This window comes from Rhipicephalus microplus, chromosome 8 (genome assembly GCF_043290135.1).
Source record: "Rhipicephalus microplus isolate Deutch F79 chromosome 8, USDA_Rmic, whole genome shotgun sequence".
NCBI lineage: Eukaryota > Metazoa > Arthropoda > Arachnida > Ixodida > Ixodidae > Rhipicephalus > Rhipicephalus microplus.
Genome location: NC_134707.1, coordinates 92,946,426 through 92,966,903, shown reverse-complemented (window position 1 = coordinate 92,966,903; position 20,478 = coordinate 92,946,426). Strand labels below are relative to the sequence as shown.

The following is a 20,478-nucleotide window of genomic DNA, read 5'->3' as shown; positions in this document are numbered from 1 at the left end:
CTCCCAGCTTCTGGCCCTGTTGGAAGAATTCCGCTCTTCTTTCGATGTCTCTCAACCTTCTCTTGGCCGCACATCCACTGTTACGCATCGCATTGACACAGGCGCACAACCACCACTACGGCAACGTCCATATCGCGTATCTCCCACAGAACGCCGTGTAATCAACGAGCAAGTGGACGACATGCTACGCCGCGATGTTATTGAACGAGACCCTCGTTCAATTCTACTTCTAAATTCACAGATAAACCCAAAAAAGTGGATGGAGGGAGGGCCGCTGTGATAGCTCAGTGGTTAGAGCATCGAACGCGTAATTCGAAGGTCGTAGGTTCGATTCCTGCTCACAGTTGGTAATTTTTTCATCCACTTTTCTTTCTTCTTATTTACATTCCATTGGTTTTAATAACTTCCCCTGTACATTCCTTGGCATTACTGTCTGTTTTATCTCATTAATATTGTGTTAAAACACGCAAAAACGAGCCCTTAGGTATACACTTCTTTCCCTTATTTTCATTGAACGAGGGTCTCGTACTAGCAGACTTGGTGTGTTTAGGTTGTATCAGAGAGACAATTATTCAGCTGCCCGCTCATAATAAGTTCACGTGCTACGTGACGCCAAACATGCGCATAAGAGTGTTTTCACACTCGTTGTTTGGCTTATAGATGGCGCTGACTGTCGCTCCTACTTCTAAATTCACAGATAAACCCAAAAAAGTGGATGGAGGGAGGGCCGCTGTGATAGCTCAGTGGTTAGAGCATCGAACGCGTAATTCGAAGGTCGTAGGTTCGATTCCTGCTCACAGTTGGTAACTTTTTCATCCACTTTTCTTTCTTCTTATTTACATTCCATTGGTTTTAATAACTTCCCCTGTACATTCCTTGTTTTACTGTTTGTTATATCTCATATATATATATATATATATGACGTAAGAAGGTAGCGATAGTTGATAGATGCCGATGAAGAAGTGAGAAAGAAATAAACATGGCGTATGAGCCAGGCCACGTCTCCCATTCAACGTAGCGTCACACGAGTCAACGGGATGAAGACCTGGAAGCCACTTCACCAGCCGCGCATCATAAACGAAGCCCCCAACATGACGCCGTGATGGTATGTGGACTGCAGAAGGGGGTCATCGCTGTATGTCGTGACTAGCACCATGACATCATCACTGACAGACCTCGACATACTGAAGTACACAGGATCAGCGGATGACGCACCCATGCAGGACTGGTTCAACTTGTTCGAGCTCGACGCCGCCGCTGCAAAGTGGTCGGAACGGGAGTTGATCACCAACCTCACTGACTACATTTCAGGTGAGGCATTCATATTTTACTTTACCCACATCTTCGGGAACGGTGAGTCTTGGAAAAAGATCAAAGAAGAAATGATCACCCGTTTCAAAAAATACGATGAAGACATGTCCATACCTCATCAGCGGAAGGCTCTTCAACTCCCATTACATTTACGCGAAGCCTTCCCGCAGTAAGCCTATTTTCCAAACGAGACCTCAGAGAAAAGATAACACCATTGTACCATCATATGACTCTTCCGAAGAAACGTCACGCATGGGAACACCGACTGGTAACTTGCACGTCGACACAGACGAGGTAAAGCCTCTGTATACCGATAGGAATCTAGACCATTTCGCCAAAAGACTGAACCTAAAGCCGGCTTTCCAAAGAGCAATGAAATCAGCATTTTCAACGTGTTCACTGCACCACAACACTTCAGATTTCACTGAACCACCCGAATTCCTTGATGCTTCGTGTCACACACGAGGCCCAGATGGTTTCGAACGTGCCACGAAGTTTACGCGTGACAAGCTGGCGAATCCTCACAATACCAGCCCACAGCCTGCCGTTCCGGACCAGGGTCATTCGACAGGCATTCCCAGCCAAACCTCGCGGCAAAAAGAAAAACCTGCGCCGTCAGAACCACCTCAAGCCATGTCTGTTGCACTCTCATCTCTCATCGTCAAGTGATAATACACATGTCAGTCAAAGCGCTGCAGGAATTTCAAATCCACCAACGCTGGCGCATTGTCAACCAACACAAGCAATTACAATGAATACTGACTCTCAACCATCTTGGCAGATTTCTGATCAGTCCGTCGCGCTGCTTTCATCGCAAGACAAGCCCAGCAGTACAGTATCGAATATCGACTGATCACATCACCATGCAAAAAAAAGCAGACTCATGTTCCTACAAGATAGACATCTGACCAACTTTCGCAACGAAACGAGCAATTTACACAAAGGCAACTCCACGAACTCCAGGAACTACAATGGCTACTGGAACAAGAACAACGATCAAGTGAAACCTCCTCACGAGTACACTTGTGGCTTAAAGGTCATAAGAGAAAACAGCAATTCAAGAAGCAAAGACAAAGTCATTGCCTAAGCCATCTTCGTAGAAAGCAACGTCGACAAAATTTTCTGCACCAGTTCTCAAGGTCGTGTTTGGGATCCAACAAACTGAGAGAACGCCACAGAAAGTTACAAAAGAGACTTGAAGCTACCACGTATACAATGAAGAAAAAAAGACGTCGTCCCACCAGCCTTGGTTCACACACACGCCAACTAGAACCAAAGCGTCTGTTGCTATGACAGCGCTGGATCCGATACCAAAGACATCCGTCAAACCAATGCTACACAGATTCCAAGCCTGGTTTGTTGCTCACAAGACCTCAAGTCGTGTCATCATCAGTGCAGAATGACAGGGCGGGGTTATGCTATCCCGGGCGCAACAGCCAGCCTCGTCCACCAGAGCTACCCTAGATATGACCGGACTGCTGCCCTCTGCTGTGAAGCTTTTGTGCGAGTTAAGAAACTCCCTGCTGAAATCGAACTACGGCGCGTTTCGACATTCTTCACTTTATGCTTTTCGTTGTTTTGTTGATTGTAACGCGCGCATTCTTTCGGGGGGAAGGAGAATCATGTGACGTAAGGAGGTAGCGATAGTAGAGGTAGAGGCCGATGAAAATGAAGTGAGAATGGAATAAACATGGCGTATGAGCCAGGCCACGTCTCCTATTCATCGTAGCGTCTCACTTACTCACTCACTCACACACACACACACACCCATTACATATATATATATATGTATGTATATATATATATATATATATATATATATATATATATATATATATATATATATATATATATATATATATATATCCGCAGTGAAGAAGGCGCACGTATGAAGTGATTTTATTGACGTGTCTGCCGCGGGTCTGGCCTTCATCAGAATCACCCGTTTCCGAAACATCAATAAAGTCACTTCGTACGTGCGTCTTCTTCACTGCGCATATTCTTACCCGGACCCAGCATCACTTTTTTTGGTATATATATATATATACATATATATATATATGTATATATATGTGACGCAATGATGACTGGGCGACGTGGCCTGGCTCATACGCCATGTTTATTCTACTGTCACTTCTTCTTCCTCATCTACTTCTCCTAACCATCGCTTCATACGTCAAACGATTCCCCCTCCCCCCGAAAGAAGGCATGGATTACGAACAAGAAAAAGTTAACAAGTAGAGGTTAAAAAGTTACAAATGTCAATAATTCACAACTGGTTCGATGCTCCAGGGGAGTTCCGTAAACTTTCAAAGACTTCAGGGGAAAGTGCAGCAGTCCGGTTAACGCAGGAGTTCTGGTAGGCGAGGCTGGTGGTTGCGTCCTAGATAACACAAAAACGCTTTGAACATGGAAACAGATGGAAATACAGCCGGTATTCTTGCAAAGAACAAACGAGGTTGAAACGCTTTGCAGGATTGAATGTTTCGTTGGCGTCGCATTTTTTGTCGTGGGTCATACAAACGTCGTGCATGCAATTTGCCCGCCCGATGATCGTGGCTGATTAGGCGCAGCTTGTGTTCCTGCAGAGCACAAGCGGTTGTTTTGTGGCGTTTTGGGAGTTTTCTGTGGTGCTGACGCAGATGTTCAGACCGAAGGCGCAATCTTGAACGTTGGTGCAGAAAAGTTCCTTGGCTTTTCTTTCTGCGAAGATAGCTCAGATGCGGAATCAGTCTTTTCTTTAGTGTCTGTTGATCACGACACTCTTCAGGCTGCAAGTATCCTTGCGATGTAGCTTTAGTTGTTCGTTGCCGATGTTGGTGTGGGCGTTTTAGCTGTTGGGGTTCCTATTGTTGCTTTTGTTGGCATTGCTGATGTTGCACTGTCTGACGAGGTGGACTTCCTTTGGAACCACGAGCCCGCTTTTCTTTGTAGGTTGACGTGACCAGCAAATAGTTGATACTTGTAAGGGTGTCGCGATTTGTGTCAGGCAATGAAGATAGTGCGCCAGAATTGGCAGAAAAATCTGCTGAGGCTCTTGCAACGCCTTTTTGATGGATGTTTCTGGCATGGGGCAGTGCTTGAGAGTTGATCCTTCCAAGCCTCCTGTGTGGGTTGGGCTCTCAGGTGGCTGGGAATTCGACAGCGACACTGCGGAAGGATCGGTTTGGTCATATTTCAATTGTGAATGACTGTCTTTCTGTGGAACGAACGATGCGAGCTCTTCTGGCGCATGAAACTGAACTGTAGGTGACGAGCTTGACTGAGTATGCTTGGACCTTCTCCGCTCTATTCCGACCATAGTGAACGCGTGAGTCGCGAGGTGGGCGTTGTGAGCGACCGAAGATCCATGCGACGGAAAAGCAGGAGGTTGGTCAATGCGTGAAGGCTGCTTTTGACTGTGACGACTGGGTGTGGTTGTCTGTGGATGGTTTAAAGTTTTCGTTCGTCGTCGTCTTTTCTTGGTGTGGTGATGGCGCTGACAAAATTGTGGTTGGTCATCGTCGTTGAAGGACGAGACGCTGTCGGTAGTCCCAGCGTTATTTACGAGTGCATTGCAAGCATCATTTGTGTCAAGGAAAGCAGTCGATGCATTTTCGTTTTTATCAACGAGACTTGCATTCAATGGTGACTCCATACTGTTTCGACTTTGGCTTGGTTCAGTTCCCGAGGATGACATCGCCACAAACATGGCTTGACGTGGTTGTGATTCCATATGTTTGTTTCTTTGCGGGAGAGTTGAGCTACGCGTTCCTGAAGTACAGTGGCTTTCGGAACGGCAGTGGCTTGACAAGGAATTTTCCCGATGCGCCAGGTCATCTACCATGAATACGGCGTCCTTATAAGGCAAGTGGTGTGTATTAGGAGTGCTTGAAGAACCGCGTGATGAAAACCCAGGTGGTGGACCACGCATGCGAGACGAACAGTGAAGGACATCAGGTGGTTGAGAAACGTGTCGTGTCAAGTGCTGGAGCGATGACTTCGAAAATGCCGACTTTTGTGCAGAGGGGAGGCCCGCTCGATGGTTTTGTTTTTCCCAAAATACGCATGGTCTTCTGTAAGTAAACGCATGTGTCACTTTGTCTTGTGGCAGTTGTCGATTCACGTTGGGCTTTCGAATGCTCGATGATTGCTTAGAGAGTTGACGATAGTGTCGGGTTTTCTTGAGATGGTTGGCAATAAGTAGGTCTTGGTCATAGCCGCTAAAACGAGTGATCATTTCTTCTTTTATCTTTTGCCAAGACTCGTCATTTTCAAAGATGTGGGTGAGGTAAAACTTAAATGCCTCACCGGAGATGTAGTCAGTGAAGTTGGTGATCATCTCCCGTTCCGACCAGGATGCAGCGGCGGCGTGGACCTCGAATAGGTTGAACCAGTCCTGTACGGGTCCGTCGTCCGCTAATCCGGTGTACTTGGGGATGTCGAGGTCAGCCGATGGTTCTGTCATGGGGCTGGTCGTTGTCCTTCTAGGCGATGATTCGGTAGTCAATGTATGGTCAGGGTGTCTTCTGGGTAACTGCGTCGATGACGAGTGACTGATGAAGGGGCAGGCAGGTCTCCATCCTGTCGACTTGTGTGACGCTATGATGACTGGGCGACGTGGCCTGGCTCATACGTCATGTTTATTCTACTGTCACTTCTTCTTCCTCATCTACTTCTAACCACCGCTTCATACGTCATATATATATATATATATATATATATATATATATATATATATATATATATATATATATATATATATATATATATATATATATATATATATATATATTGTCGCAGTACAACGCCAACAAAGGGCAAGTACGCCTTGAGGCAGCGAAAGCAGCGTGTTCTAAACAGCTGAGCCACAAGATTTTCTTCTTCGTTCTCGAGTCAAGCCATAGGCCCACTACCTGGTGTCTGCTAAATCCCCCCATCATCGTTTTTGTCCACATGTAGACACGGGTCAATATATATATATATATATATATATATATATATATATATATATATATATATATATATATATATATATATATATATATATATATATATCGGCTGACGAATCAGGTAGGTTTGCCCCCCCCTCCCCTATACTCGTGAAAGAGTTGGACGCCACTGGGCAAGATGCAGCTGTCATATGCCTTCCTCCTTAGGGATGGCGGCAATCTACTAGTTATGACTTGAAAGTGCTTGCCGATTGTGCTCCACCCCATTTTCTTCTTCTAGTTACTTCAATCCCGTGGTTCGGCTCCGTGACCATTATCTGTTCTACGCAGGTGTAGTCTATCAGTGCACTGTTATCTATCTCGAAGCGCTGTTCTTTGAGGTTCTTGTACATTAATTTCATTTTGTGCAGATTACTTTTAAGAGCTACCTTTCAGCTCTCCTTCTGTTTTCAGGAATGATGAGTTGCCACTCGTTCCTTGAGGTATTTAGCAATGCAATGTCATCGGCGAAGCGCGGGTTACTAAGGTACTCTCCATTAACTCTCATCCTTAGCTCTTCCTATTCTAAGTCTCTGAGATCCTCCTGTAAGCATGTGCTAAATAGCATTGGGGAGATTCTATCTCCTTGTCTTATACCCTTCTTGATTCCCCGCCACGATGGTCTAGTGGCTAAGGTACTCGAATGCTGACTCACAGGTAGCGAAATTGAATTCTCGCTGTGGCGGCTGCATTTTCGATGGAAGTGGAAATGTTGTAGGCCCGGGTGCTTGGATTTGGGTGCACGTTGAAGAACTGAAGGAGGTCCAAATTTCTGGAACCCTCCACTACTGCGTCTCTCATATTCATATGGTGGTTTCGGGACACTAAAGGCCACATATGAATAAAAACACCCTTCTTTATTGGTGTTCTGTCCCTTTCTTTATAAGGTACTATAATGACAGTTGATCATTTGTAGATTACTTCCAGGATGTTTATATTTGCTTCGTCAACACACCAATTTCACAGTGTCTGCATAACTGCTGATTTTTCTACTGAATCACATGTCTTCTCGTTTATCTATTAAAGCTATGTATAGTGGCTGGCTCTATTCTGAGCATTTCTTTATTATCTGAGAGATAGTATGAATGTGGTCAATTGTTGTTTAGCCTGTCCGAAATCCTGCTTGTTCCTTTGGTTAATTGAATTATAATGATGTTGAAATTCCGTTAGCAATTGCCGTTTTGAAAAGCTTATATACAACAGACAGCAAGCTCATCGGCCTGTCATTTAAGTCCTTGTCATCTCCTATCTTATGTGTCGAGGTGATGTTAGCCTTCTTTCAAGATTCTAGTACCCTCTCCGTCAGGAGACACTTCGTAAACAGTGTGGCTAGTTTTTCTAACACATTCTGTTCTCCGCCTTTCAGCAGGTCTGATGTTACCTGATGATCACCAGCAACTTTACCTACTTGAATTCCCTCTAAAACTTTTCTGAGTTCTTTTGTCACTACTGACGGTGTCATCTAGGTTCATTCTAGTTCTGTGCTTTGACAGTACGTCAATTGATCACTAGATGGCATGACGGCGCGTGTTGCGTGCGGGGTTAGTGTGTTATGAGAGCGATAGTAGGTGCTCGGACGGACAGACAGGCAGACGGACAGACAGACGGATGCGAGAGGTGACGGTGAAACTCGCACAAAGACTGGCGGATGTTGAGGTGAGAGCCCGCGAAGCTTCGCCCCACTCATCATCATTCACTTTGTGGAGATGCTGTGACTTTCTTAGCAACTCTTACCTTTATATTTGCGATTACTTCTTTTTTGTTGCGGATATATACGTTATTTAGACCTTCATTCAATTTCCCCTTGTTCTGGGCATTGCAAGAATCTTAGTAACCTGTATTGCGCACTTCACTGCGAGTGTAATCATGCCACTTGAGGTGCATAGATTAACGATGGACCAGAACCCTGAAAAGCTACAATATTAAAATTATCAGTGATAAATCCACTCGCACTCTACACCGCACAAATAATGTCAAGTTGTTTCTTACTATTTATCCCACGTTGTCTTCAGGTGCCAACTCTGGCATCGCGAGTGCTTGTAATAAAATTAGGCGATATATAAAAAGTTTTGAATACATGTTCTAAAGCGATATATTAGCTCCCTTGTTACATAGGCATAGCGATTTGCCACTTTTGCTACAAACAATAGTAATCATTAAAAATGGCCAGGAAGTGGTCCTTGCCTGTGATGACAATTTGGCTTTTCGGTTGGTTTCAACATAGTTACTGCAGCCGTGCGTGTTGCTACACAAGAGACTTCTGGTCACTTGACTTAATAATCTTTAACAGCGAAGGAGAAATATTGATTTTCAAGTTGTATACTGGAGTAAGGAGAGCATGTTTTCCCACTTTAGGGTAAAAAGGAGGCGCTCAAACTTAGGGACTCATCCTTATAATGTTGTATCTAGCTTAAAGGAAAGTGTATTTGAAACATTTGACCATGCACAGAGAGAAACTCTTGAAAATGACCTGGGTACTCGTTATAGCTTCGTTCCTCACCAATACTGCTACGCCATGCCGGCACACAGAACCGGAAGCCATCCAGCACCTGTTTTTATAAAGAGCGATAGGGTCTATAGCGGACGTGAAAGTGTCAAATAGCAACACCAATAAACTGTACGAAATGAAAAAAATAGATCTAAACAGTAGGCAGGGCAGCACATGAAGGGTCCAAATTTCATTTCATCCATAAATCTCATGTGGTGGAATTAAGCCCACTATAAAGCGCTTGAGTTCATAACGAGGCTCGCTGTGTTTGAACTCTAGTTAAAATTAACGCACCAAGTCTAAAATTGTATATCAAAGACGGTAGCTATTCTTGGGATATTTTCACTCACACACTTTAGACGTTTTGTCTGTTTGTATCCGTGACGAACGATTCACTGACCTGGCGCAAGTTTAAGCCCGTGCTTAAAGCCTACCGTTAGCAAATGCCATTTTGAAAAGCTTATATACAACAGAGAGCAAGCTCATCGGCCTGTCTTTTAAGTCCTTGTAACTTTGCTTGGTAACTGCGTTAACTTTTGTTAACATTGTGAACAAAAAAGCTAACACCACGCATACTTCCGGCACAACATCAATACGGAAGTATTTGTAGAGCGTTTTTATTTAGAAAGTTTATAGATATGTCATAATAAACATCGCACTATTTATTACACTGCGCTGACCATGTGACGCTATTAACAAAAAAGTGGATGTTTCCCACGCTTCGCTAAAACTGAAAGTTCTGTTCTAAAAATGCAAAACTGTGCTACAATTAGGTAGCAGTGTTGCGCATACTTTTTTGTTCCGCTGCTCGTGCCGCTATTCGGCGAGCGCTGTCACGTGGTGAAAAGTGACGTCAGATGTTCAGTTCAGCGGCGAAGCCACCTTTCGTGCACGATGGCACGGCGTCCGCGCGTTCTCTGCCCGCAATGACTTCAGTCCCATCAAGACCGCGATTAGGGGTTTTTAGATTGTACGCATAAAACTTGCGTTACCGTGGTACCGGATATTATCTCCACATGCTTGGGTGTTTACAGAACGTAAACCTTTACGAAAAGTTAACTACCCACCAGGAAGGCTTTATGGTTGCGGCGTTTTTTGTTAATCCCCCTTCATTCGTAGACACTCACGATACCCGCGCTGCGGTGCCCCCGGACATCGTGTCAGTATAAGCCAAAGTGCGAGCGCCAATAGCGACTACATCGCTTCGGCGAGATTATCAAAACCATAATGACCAGAACATCGTAGCTACAACCATGTGAACACCCGACAGACTGAATAGCTAGCGCCATCTAATGGGCTCAAATTGAACCAGGCACTCACAAAAATGTTATCGCCAAACGCCTTGCACAGCATGCCAAATAAATGTTTTATTCTGTCTCTCTCTCTCCCCATAGACGATTATCGTACTTCCTGGAATCACGCACATACGCGGCCAATTTTCTAAAAGGAGTCGCCAAAATGTAATCGCAATAATGAACTAATCTAAAAAACATTTTGCCAGCATAGGGCTCACTGCAGCGGCCTGCGAGAGAGGGTGCCTCCGCCTCGACGAGTGCTCCTCGCCCTGCGTCTGATCTGCTCTGGTGCGGTGGTACGTCAATACGTGGCTTTATTGGCGGAACCAATGGACGCAGGTAGATAAAGCGCGGCAAAAAAAAATGTTCATATTGCACACCGAGTATGTGAACCGCTTAGCCAAGTACTACTCATGCCGGGGATAACCTATATGCTGACCCCAAATATTGGCGTCATTGAAAGCATAATGCGAGTACACCAAAACCCGACAAGTGCCATTTGCGCCTGTCCTCGTCTGTCTCTTTCTGTGTGTCGTGTTTTGTTGCGCTGTCACTATGTTTCTATGTCAAAGCACAAACTCTACCAACAGCGAACTCTATAGGCGTCATAGACGCTTTGGAATGGTGCCATGGGAGCTCCAGAAATTGAGTACCCATGTGATGGCCTTTGCCCTGTTCAGAATAGGGAATCTACTAGCAATTTTAATAGCATTGCACTCATCGTGCAAAAGCCGGCAATAAAACTTTATGTATAAATTAAAATAATTGTCCAATTCTTGTATGGCTTTGGATGCAAGTTTTGGGAGCCCGAATGAACAAAATCATGCGAGTGTATTGAAACTACGCGAAAGTTGGGCCAGTGGTTCGCCATATTCGTTTCAATACGATAACGGTTTTCATTCCCATTGTAATGTAACTTCATTGTTGTGCCACGACTTGCTAAATGTTCTTCAGGGCACCCTTAAAATTACAGCATATTATGCATAAAGTTAATGATGATGAGTGGGGCGAAGAGTTCGTCCATCCATCCGTCCGTGCATTCCCTTCCGTTCGTGCATGCATCCATGCGTCCGATCACGTTCGAGAATGCAGACGGCGTGCGGGTAACACCGACGAGACGAGAGCCATAGAAGCAGAGCGCAAGCGTCGTAAACGCGCCCGCCACTCTCCTTCGTCCATACTTCACCAGCGATCCACCACATACAACTGCTATCCAGCAGAAAAAGAAAGGCACTCGTTCTCCCCGTACCCAGACACAGCCCGCGCAGGAGCCAATTGAAAAGTAGTGGCACAGCGCCGTCTAGATAATCCTCACTCTATTGCAGTTTGAATGTACTTCTATAAGACGGCCCCCTCTATTGTACTGTTCGGGGTACTCTTTGTACTGTTCTTTTCATTCTCGTCTCTTCTCTCGGTTACGGGTGACGCATGATGAGGTTAGACGAAGAGATGCTTCGCCCCTAAACGAAAACGCAAAGATTCACTTTGGGTTGCCTCTTGGGCTTATGAAAGCGAACTGTCGATGTGTTGTACGAATTCTTTCATTCTTGAATTTTTTTTAATACCAGGCTTATTACGGCCAGGCTTGCTGCAAAATCTTGAGATAGCTTCAACGTTTACGGGTAATTGATTTAAATACTATTGATTGTGATTTGAGAACATGCACTCTTCAGTCTTCAGTGGTTAAGGGTTGGCTTATATATGCGCTAGAGAAGTTGCACATAGCTGTACTCAATATTGTACAGTAACTATGTAGGCTATTTTTTACTGTACCACCTGCCCCATAAAATAAAAAGCGCACCCACCTGTAGGTGCTGCAGTGGACGTTGGCTGTACCGTGACCCTTAAACTTCCTCCCATTCGCGGCGTCTTTGAGACAGTTTCTTCGATTTTTGTGGTACGCTTCTGCTCATCGAGTTCATTCGTAATGGTGTCTCCCGCATCACCCATAACTGTGACAAAACAGACAGGAATCTAGCACCTGCCCCAGTCTCGGATATTCTCGATTCCGTTAATCACACCATACAATATCTTAGAAAACCTTGGAAACTAGCAAACAAATGACACTGACGAACTGCTTCCTTCATTGACGGCCGAATCCAGAAATTTAGATTGACTAGTTTGGTCGTCTTCCATTTGAGTTACAAAAGCGCTTTATTTCTTTCAACTAATAATACTTTTACTACACAGCAGTTGAAAAGAAAAAAAATTCCCTTTTTTCACACTGTTATCTGTTTGAAACAATAGGACATCGATAAAGGAAAACATACTCTTTGATAAATTTACTCATTTCCGTAGTCTCACAGTGAGGGTATCTCCCAAGCAGACTCAATGCCCTTTGAGTGCATATGAGGACATATTTTCAGCTGCTTGCTTCTAAATTTTTGTATTTATAACATACCACAGAACACAAATTCGTCTTCGAAGAAAACTTGTTGTTAATACAATACTAAAATGACATTCCTGGTAATATAATCAATACACAAAGTTTAAATCGTTACGCAACAAGGGCACTATTACGCGTACGAGGAACGCACGGTAGTGCCATTATATAATGCTGATGGTACGAAAAGAATTTGGAAATTTTCAGACAACACAGAACAAGTCACTCATGTGATACATGATGCCATCTAAAAAAACGACAGGAGACTTCGCATACACCCCATTCACCAGCAGCGGTGATAGTTATTATCAGTTGGATACACACAGGGAATGACGCCTTGTGTGTATGATAGGGGGAGGGACGCATCGCAGCGATAGCATATCTACAGAGCCACACGCACATAGTTTGATTTGAAGCCTGTGGACTCGGTTCGCACTACCACCAAGTGTATTTGTTCAGTTTAGTTGCTTTCACTTTTTTCGTGATTATTGCACAGCTGTTTGAAACAAAAAATGCAAAAACTATGTTCGATGCACTTTCGTTAGATACCGTTTATTGTTGCCAAAGAATAATAGTTTATTCAATCAAAGATTCAGATGATGAATATTAGTTTACAGTTATCAAGGATAACTCCATGACTATTCACTTTGAGTGCATCATTGTTCTGCGTAAGCATTTTGTTTAAAAGTGAGGCGCAACACCTTTTCAAGAACACATGAAATGGCTTGACCGAGTGTTTTCGCCCCACAAGTAACCCACAAATCTTTTATGAACACTTCAAGTAAACGAGCAGTTGAGCGCATGTTTGAAGCTCTTTATTTCTGTTTTCGTTTTAAGGGGTGCGTGGGAAGGTAAGGTACGTAGGGAGTAAGATAACATGAGGAAAAGAGACACTTCCGTTCGTAAGCACTGATCATCACCTTGAGCATGCTTCAACGCGAAAATTTTAGTGTGTCTTGCTGTCTGCCTCACTATTTATCTATCTATCAGGTGGTGCGTGCCGAATCATTCGCCTGCTCAGCGGAATTCGAAGCCCATGCTCAAAGCCCATTCATCTTGGTCTAGTAGCTGCGTTCATTCTTTTGAACATTGTCCATCAAAAAGAATTTATTAAGCATATTTAAGGCGCAACATCAATTCGTTGGTAATGCGTAGTATGTTTCTTTATTTAGAAAATGCGCAGATGCAAGATCTGAATCAGCACAGTGTTAATTACGCAGCGCTTACATTGCGACAATGTCAATAAGAACGCGCGTGTTTTCTACGCTTCGCTATCAGGACAGGGTGCTGTCATCTAACAGTTGCTCTGTGTTTTAAAAATATTGCGTTTCTTGATATTACGGTAAGATAGCGTCTATATTTGACGCAGCCCCTACAGACAGAAGACTTTCGTCTTTCGACGTCCTACGCAGTTAAGCACGCGAATACACAGTTCATTTTTTTTTTCAAATGCGAAGTATCTATTAGCAAATTTCGGCGACTTTCAGCGTATCTATCTATCTATCTATCTATCTATCTATCTATCTATCTATCTATCTATCTATCTATCTATCTATCTATCTATCTATCTATCTATCTATCTATCTATCTATCTATCTATCTATCTATCTATCTATCTATCTATCTCTTTAGCTGTTTATGTGTGCGTGCTCTCATGATCACCTCCTTAACTTGACTTGAACCAAAATTAGCATAGGAGGGTAAAACGATTTGCCGAATATGACGCACTAATCAAGACATGAATATTGTGACAATCCTGTCGCGTACGTTGTCACACGCTTCTCGCCACACAGTGGCACATACCCACGGGTGGGTATGTGCCAATTGTATGCGGGTATGTGCCACAGGAGACTGACACTTGGTATCTACCCAGGAACGACGAGAACACACACGGCCAATTATAAGGCGCGAACGCTAAGAAACGCCCGACATTGGTAGCACCGACCCGACGAATGCAAAGATTGAATGTCAGGGTCCCAGCTGAAATTGAACACAAGCATTCTGCGTGAAAATCAAGCATTTTACCAGAGAGTTACACCAGGTCTCAGATCTACTTTTTAAGTAGCCGCTAATCTTCGTGAAACGTCAATAGTGGTTGCAGTGCTGCCTACCCAACTTAATAAACATTACGCATGTACTCCTTTGACACAGCCGTCACGTGTGGTTAACGTCAATTGTGGTTAGCTGCCACCAGCTGAAGTTCATTTAAGTAGGAGTGTCCAGGGCCGGTATCTTCGCGAGCATCAGTGCTTCTGATGTTGCTAATAGGCATTTTACAGTCGGCATTGTTGCGCAAGTCCGAACAACTGATTATATAGTTATCTACAACTCTTCAACATATGTCTGTGCGTTCATCATTTGTACATATATTTATCGTCATTTCATGACGTGCAGCTAAATAAAAAATGGCAACATGGCCACCTGTAGCAAAAAAAAATAGCTGAACTGTAGCAAGAACAGCTGAACATTTCTATTTGATTTTGAAAACTACGCACACAATCAATTGAATGTTCTGCAGTATAATGTTTCCATCGCGTGTTCTATGGAGACTGGGCTACCTATCAGCTGCGTTTTCCGACCATGCTTAAAACTTGTTGAAATGGCGCAGAGTTTACACGTGTCACATGCTCAGAGAGTGTGCAGCGAAGAAGCGTTGCTCACCAACATTGCTGGATTCCATGACGAAGAGAGCCGCAAGGCTTATCATAGCCACCAGGTTGACACACATTAGCGCTGCCAGTAAGATTTCCCGGCGATCAGACTCACTGCACAGAAATTTGTTTACTGCTCTGTTTAAATTAGTACGTGAAAACATTTACACGCCATAAAAAAGACGTATGACAAAATTAATTTGTTCTAAGCAAGTAATTAACACTTAATGTCTAACCTATGGACTGCCAGGCATGTAAACATGGTCCTAGTAGGTTCAGTGAATACTCTGCAAACATTATTTTGAACTTGATTATGTACAATTCCATATTGCATAACAATGCTTTGTAGTATTGTTACGAGTAACTTTGTGAAAGTGCTACACAGAAAACGTTTAGGAAATAACACCGTAGCTATGACATTCGTGGCGAAAATACGAAAATAAACTCACCTCGCCGTAGTTGTTACTCACAAACGAGACTGCCACGACTGCATAAAGTGAACCGATCTTGCGTAAGTGTTACTGGCTAAGAATACACAGGCAATGCTGTCTAAGACTGCTGCCAGAGAACCAAATGTACGTGCTCTGATGCCATAAAGCTCTACACTCAGTTGAAAATGACTTCCTCATGGAGAAAAATTGAGCGCCTTGACGTGTGTTTTGAGCTGAGCTTGTAGGAAATCAGCGTAGCCACATAAAGCTACCACGTTCACCACAAGGTACGAGCATGAGGTGCGCGTTAAGAAAAATTCCTCGCGTCAAAATTGTTCTGGAATGTCCACGCCATAATAATGATAAAAACAATAAAAAGTGATATAAATAGTTCGATATTATTATTATTATTATTATTATTATTATTATTATTATTATTATTATTATTATTATTATTATTATTATTATTATTATTATTATTATTATTATTATTATTATTATTATTATTATTATTCAAGATAACATAGCATACTGATTGCCAATTCGAATGTCTTCTCTTCTGAAAGTAAGTTTATTTTGGCTTCGTGTTGCTCACCAACCCGCCCAGTTAGGCAAACTGATGTGGTTTATATCCCAAATCAACTCCAGGTAACATCGGTCTTCGGCACTCCTAGCTCGTTCACTGAAATTGCATATCAAACTGGTTTCTGGCATTTTGCCTACATCCGGAAATCTACCATGGGCTGGAGTGAAACCAGGAGATTTCGAGCCAGAAACTGCGGGCACTTTATCCACTAAGCCAGCATTACGGCTATAAGTATGTATGTCGACTAAAACGCATGAGCTTGCCGTGGCGTCATTTGTAAGATTGTCATGTTATATGTGCTGTACCATATAAAAACTGGCCACCTCAATAACCAGGCAGTTTCGTTTTCTTAACTTCACAGCATATAACGTTACTGCGGAAAGCCTTGGCCGAAAAGCTGACAACTAGCTCAAACTCCTTATGATAAAAAAATTCATCTAGCTTACTATTTCTCGGAGATGTTTTTAACAACATTTGTTGTAGTTATTCCGACTTACAGTTCACAGCTATCATTGGTTCCGCTATAGTGTCGAGTGTTACCATTCGTTACAAGCAATCGACCGAAAGTTGGTATGTGCGACAGACTTTGTCAAAGATGGTAGAAAACATGGTTCGGTAAACGTAAAGACAATTCAACTTGTTAGTACATCTCCTGTTCTCGTTGTTTGTCTGAGCCGTGTTATTAAAATTTTTACCCTTGGAAGTCACAAAAAAAATAGAGCTACTGTGAAAATGATAACTTACGAATCAGAGGGCTCTGAAGCTGAAGAGAATAAGGAAACATTAAACGAACCGTCAAAAATACGGTGCTTCAAGAAAAACTGTTTTGCGAAATATTTTTGCACAATTTATGAGTGAATGATTTAAAAGTGCTGAAAATTACCTAAAAGTACAAGCATGAAGTTTTAAACTAATTCTTAGACACCTTTACAACCGAAGATAACGTTTTGGTGCCGCATATTGCCAGTAAAGGACGTACATTCAATGATTATTATGTGTTTAAAGATTTACTATTTTCTTGCTTCAGAGTGTTCGTTCAAGCATGGTTAGCGATACGTATGAAAACATAACAAACAGAAACACAAAAAGAAACAAGGAATCACATGCACCAGAGTCAGCACGCGACTATGGGATAGTTCCTAGACACAAGTTATGGAAATACTTGTTCAGGTCACATGTTCCGAAATGATTCTTGGCTGCCGTAAAAATGGCTATGGTGCCAACATTTTAATGACGTGGAAGACGATGAAGCCACTGCTGCAGCGCTCACTTACAAACGAATTACTGGACAATTCGGAAGGCGACTTCGTAGTTTCTACCTTTATGCTTTGGAGGAACCGTTTTCTTTTGAGTGTGGAAGCAGGTGCATGAGAACTGCGAGCGGGAGATATGTTACTGTTCTCTTCCCTAATACCTTCCCTCTAATGGTGATTAAATGCCCGCGTATTCGTCAGAATAGTAGAATAAATCTAAAGTGTTGCTTTGCAAGTTACTCTTCTGCTCGCTACATTGTCGGAAAATTTCCGATGAGTTCGCTTATGTTTCATCGAAGCACCAAATATTCGAAACCAGAATATCCGCAAGATCCTGGTATATATGCGCCACAAAGTTTGTTTTCGTTGAAAGGGCCTTGAAAAGTAGCATCCTCATGTACTTATGTCTTCAACCAGCTGAAATTCAATGACCTCTTTGACCTGTTAAACGACAATTTGTATATTTTCGAAATTCAGGGTCATAAAATAACACACACACACACACTTATATATATATATATATATATATATATATATATATATATATATATATATATATATATATATAGATATAGATATAACAAGGGACACAGAGGTGAAGCACATATATCAATCTCGTTTAACATTTTTTATCATATTTAACAATCAATTGGTGCGTGTCTTTTCCTCACTGCAAAGGATGAGTTCATTGTGCGAGTTATTTTGACTGCCTGACTTCAAATGGAATTTTGTGTCACTTTACCTTATTTTGGTAACGGCTGAAACGGGGCCTCACCGCTTACTTGGGCTGAGACACCTTAACTTCTACAATAACTACGATTTTAGCAAGTCAGTATTTTTGTTATTTACTTTACATTTCTATAAAAAGCGTCATGCATTAAAAGGGACACTTACGCGAAATTCCGGAGTCTGACTTAGGAGGCTTCGCGATGCTAGATGCGAATGCAGACTCCTCTGTGAAAGAAGAACGTGCATGCCTTTAGACAAACTTCACTACGCAACGTATTTTGAGAACATTGCTTCTGAAGGTCATCTAGAGAAGACATGCGGCCACAATACGCTGCAAAGAAGGGGCTAAAGCACATCGTTTACCTAGTGGTCAACCCTACATAAAAGTCCTAGCATTATGTCAGGAGATCGAGACACCAGCGTCATTGAAAGAGCATAACCTGCATTGAAGTGGTCACCAGCCCCATCAGTGGTCATGGAGGCACGACACAATAAAGATTGTCATCTGTCAACGCTGTAAGAACACGTCAAGCGTTTTATTACACTGGCCCTTTCAAGACAACACGCTATACAACACTCTAAAAACGCCTAAAACATCTTTACGCTCTGCCTTAAACATCCAAAATTTTTAAACGCGCGGCATAACGGCATAACGAATACTCGCTAGGTTAGCATAAGCAGAGCCACTTATGAACAGCAAACATAGCCTTCAATCTGCGCCTAAATACGCCCGTCTACAGAACATAGTAACAGTGCAGCCTACATACATGAAACGCAAGTTTACGCAGGAGTATATAGATGAGCCTGAGTTCATCGAGTAGACGTCAGCAAATCATGACGTGAAATCTACCGCTTTTCATACTTCCGATGGGCGACACCATTTAATTAAAACATACTTTCTAGGGAAGTCAAGTTGAAGGCGACAATTGGGCTCATAATATAATAAAGGAACAACTTCTATTCCTAAAACAAAACGAAAATGCTGGCGTGTAATTTACAGGCGGCCACGGGAACACACCGCATCACAAAAGAAAGCAAGGTAGCTCATGTCCTTGTCAATACTCAAAAAAAAAAAGAATGGCCAGGGCGGTGCTGTGTATTTCTTAGAGCAGGCAGCATAATTTTAAAGCAAACTACCACTATCGCCCTTTTCTAGAATCCGAATTTGTGGTTGTACACCGGATGCTGGCGTCTCATGGACTGTATTCAATAGAGGCACCAAGCTGGTGGTGCTATTACTAGTTAAGCACCTAATAAAGTATGCGATTAGCTCCGAAATAGCTTACCCATTATCAGGTATCCCTACACTATATTTTCGGTAAAAGTCGACTCGAGTGTTGATGTGTTCCCGCAACAGTTGTTACCAGAAAGCGGTTGAGCTACTTTTGCAGTCGACAGAGCCAGGACCTGAAAACGAACCGCCACACGTAGTCCCCACATAATCACGTCGTTGCGAGTTTCAAATGCATTGTTTGACGGAAACGAAAACTATGTCATGCGTATTGAAGACTAAATCCTTTTAGGCATCTTGTATACAGCAACAATCTTGTTATAAGGCGTTGTCCTAGTTACCTTAATTCATCTTTCGAATAACGCAGTGGAGCAGCCATTAAGTATAGTCATCCAAAACAGGGGTATTCGGAGGTCGAGTCTCTTTTTTAATGTTGTAAAAAAATGTGTGCAGGTTACACACATGTAGTTCTGCGTGAAGGTGGTTGTTCTTTGAACTTTGGCATTCCTCTTATCCAGCATATCTTGAGCTGCCTGTGTGGCCATGCCCAATGCGCATGCTTAATACGTATACGTATATTACAGCTGAACTGAGAATAGACTCAGTTGCGAGTGGAGCCATTCGCAGTTTGATGGCCATTTTATATAGCGGTTACATGTTTAATTGTACTCTAGTAAGAATGTCTCACCTTGCAACTGTGGAACAAGTATTAGTAGGCTTCAATGTTTTACACAATGGTAACCGTTGTAAGGTACCAGTATTGACTTGAGGATGGCTAACACATGAACAACGGCTCAATGCTAAAATTCGATGAGAGCTACATTTTTAATTAGAGCAGGCTCTCCTGTCAATATTTGACTAAATATTGTGCACGCTTCTACGGACACTAGGTCCCGGAGCCTCTGAGCAGCCATAATAACCATTCACATTAAACACCAAGGTCATTGTTCTTTCATTTGTCGAACTCATGGCAAATTTAGCCCACTCGCAATGATGGAGAAGTCTGCCATAATTTTGTGCACCACATAAACCAGTGCCAACGGATAAACTTGTCGACGAGTGTAAGTGGCGCCGCCAGATGGCTCCTTACTCCTTCTTAAAAACTCAATTCAATGCATTTCTTATTATCCCCTCATAGATAAGGGGAATG

General features: G+C 42.8%; 1 long non-coding RNA gene and 2 other non-coding genes across 3 annotated transcripts; 2 read left to right on the top strand and 1 right to left on the bottom strand.

Moving 5' to 3' along the window:
- The first annotated feature begins 273 nt into the window (after positions 1–273).
- TRNAT-CGU (transfer RNA threonine (anticodon CGU)) lies at positions 274–346 on the top strand. The gene has a single exon. It is a non-coding gene; the product is annotated as a tRNA-Thr (tRNA).
- A 383-nt stretch (positions 347–729) lies between these two features.
- TRNAT-CGU (transfer RNA threonine (anticodon CGU)) lies at positions 730–802 on the top strand. The gene has a single exon. It is a non-coding gene; the product is annotated as a tRNA-Thr (tRNA).
- A 10,121-nt stretch (positions 803–10,923) lies between these two features.
- LOC142768664 (uncharacterized) lies at positions 10,924–19,238 on the bottom strand. The gene is made up of 3 exons (XR_012885379.1): positions 18,263–19,238; positions 15,109–15,212; positions 10,924–12,016 (listed from the first exon to the last, which is right to left on the bottom strand). It is a non-coding gene; the product is annotated as an uncharacterized LOC142768664 (long non-coding RNA).
- Positions 19,239–20,478: the final 1,240 nt, after the last annotated feature.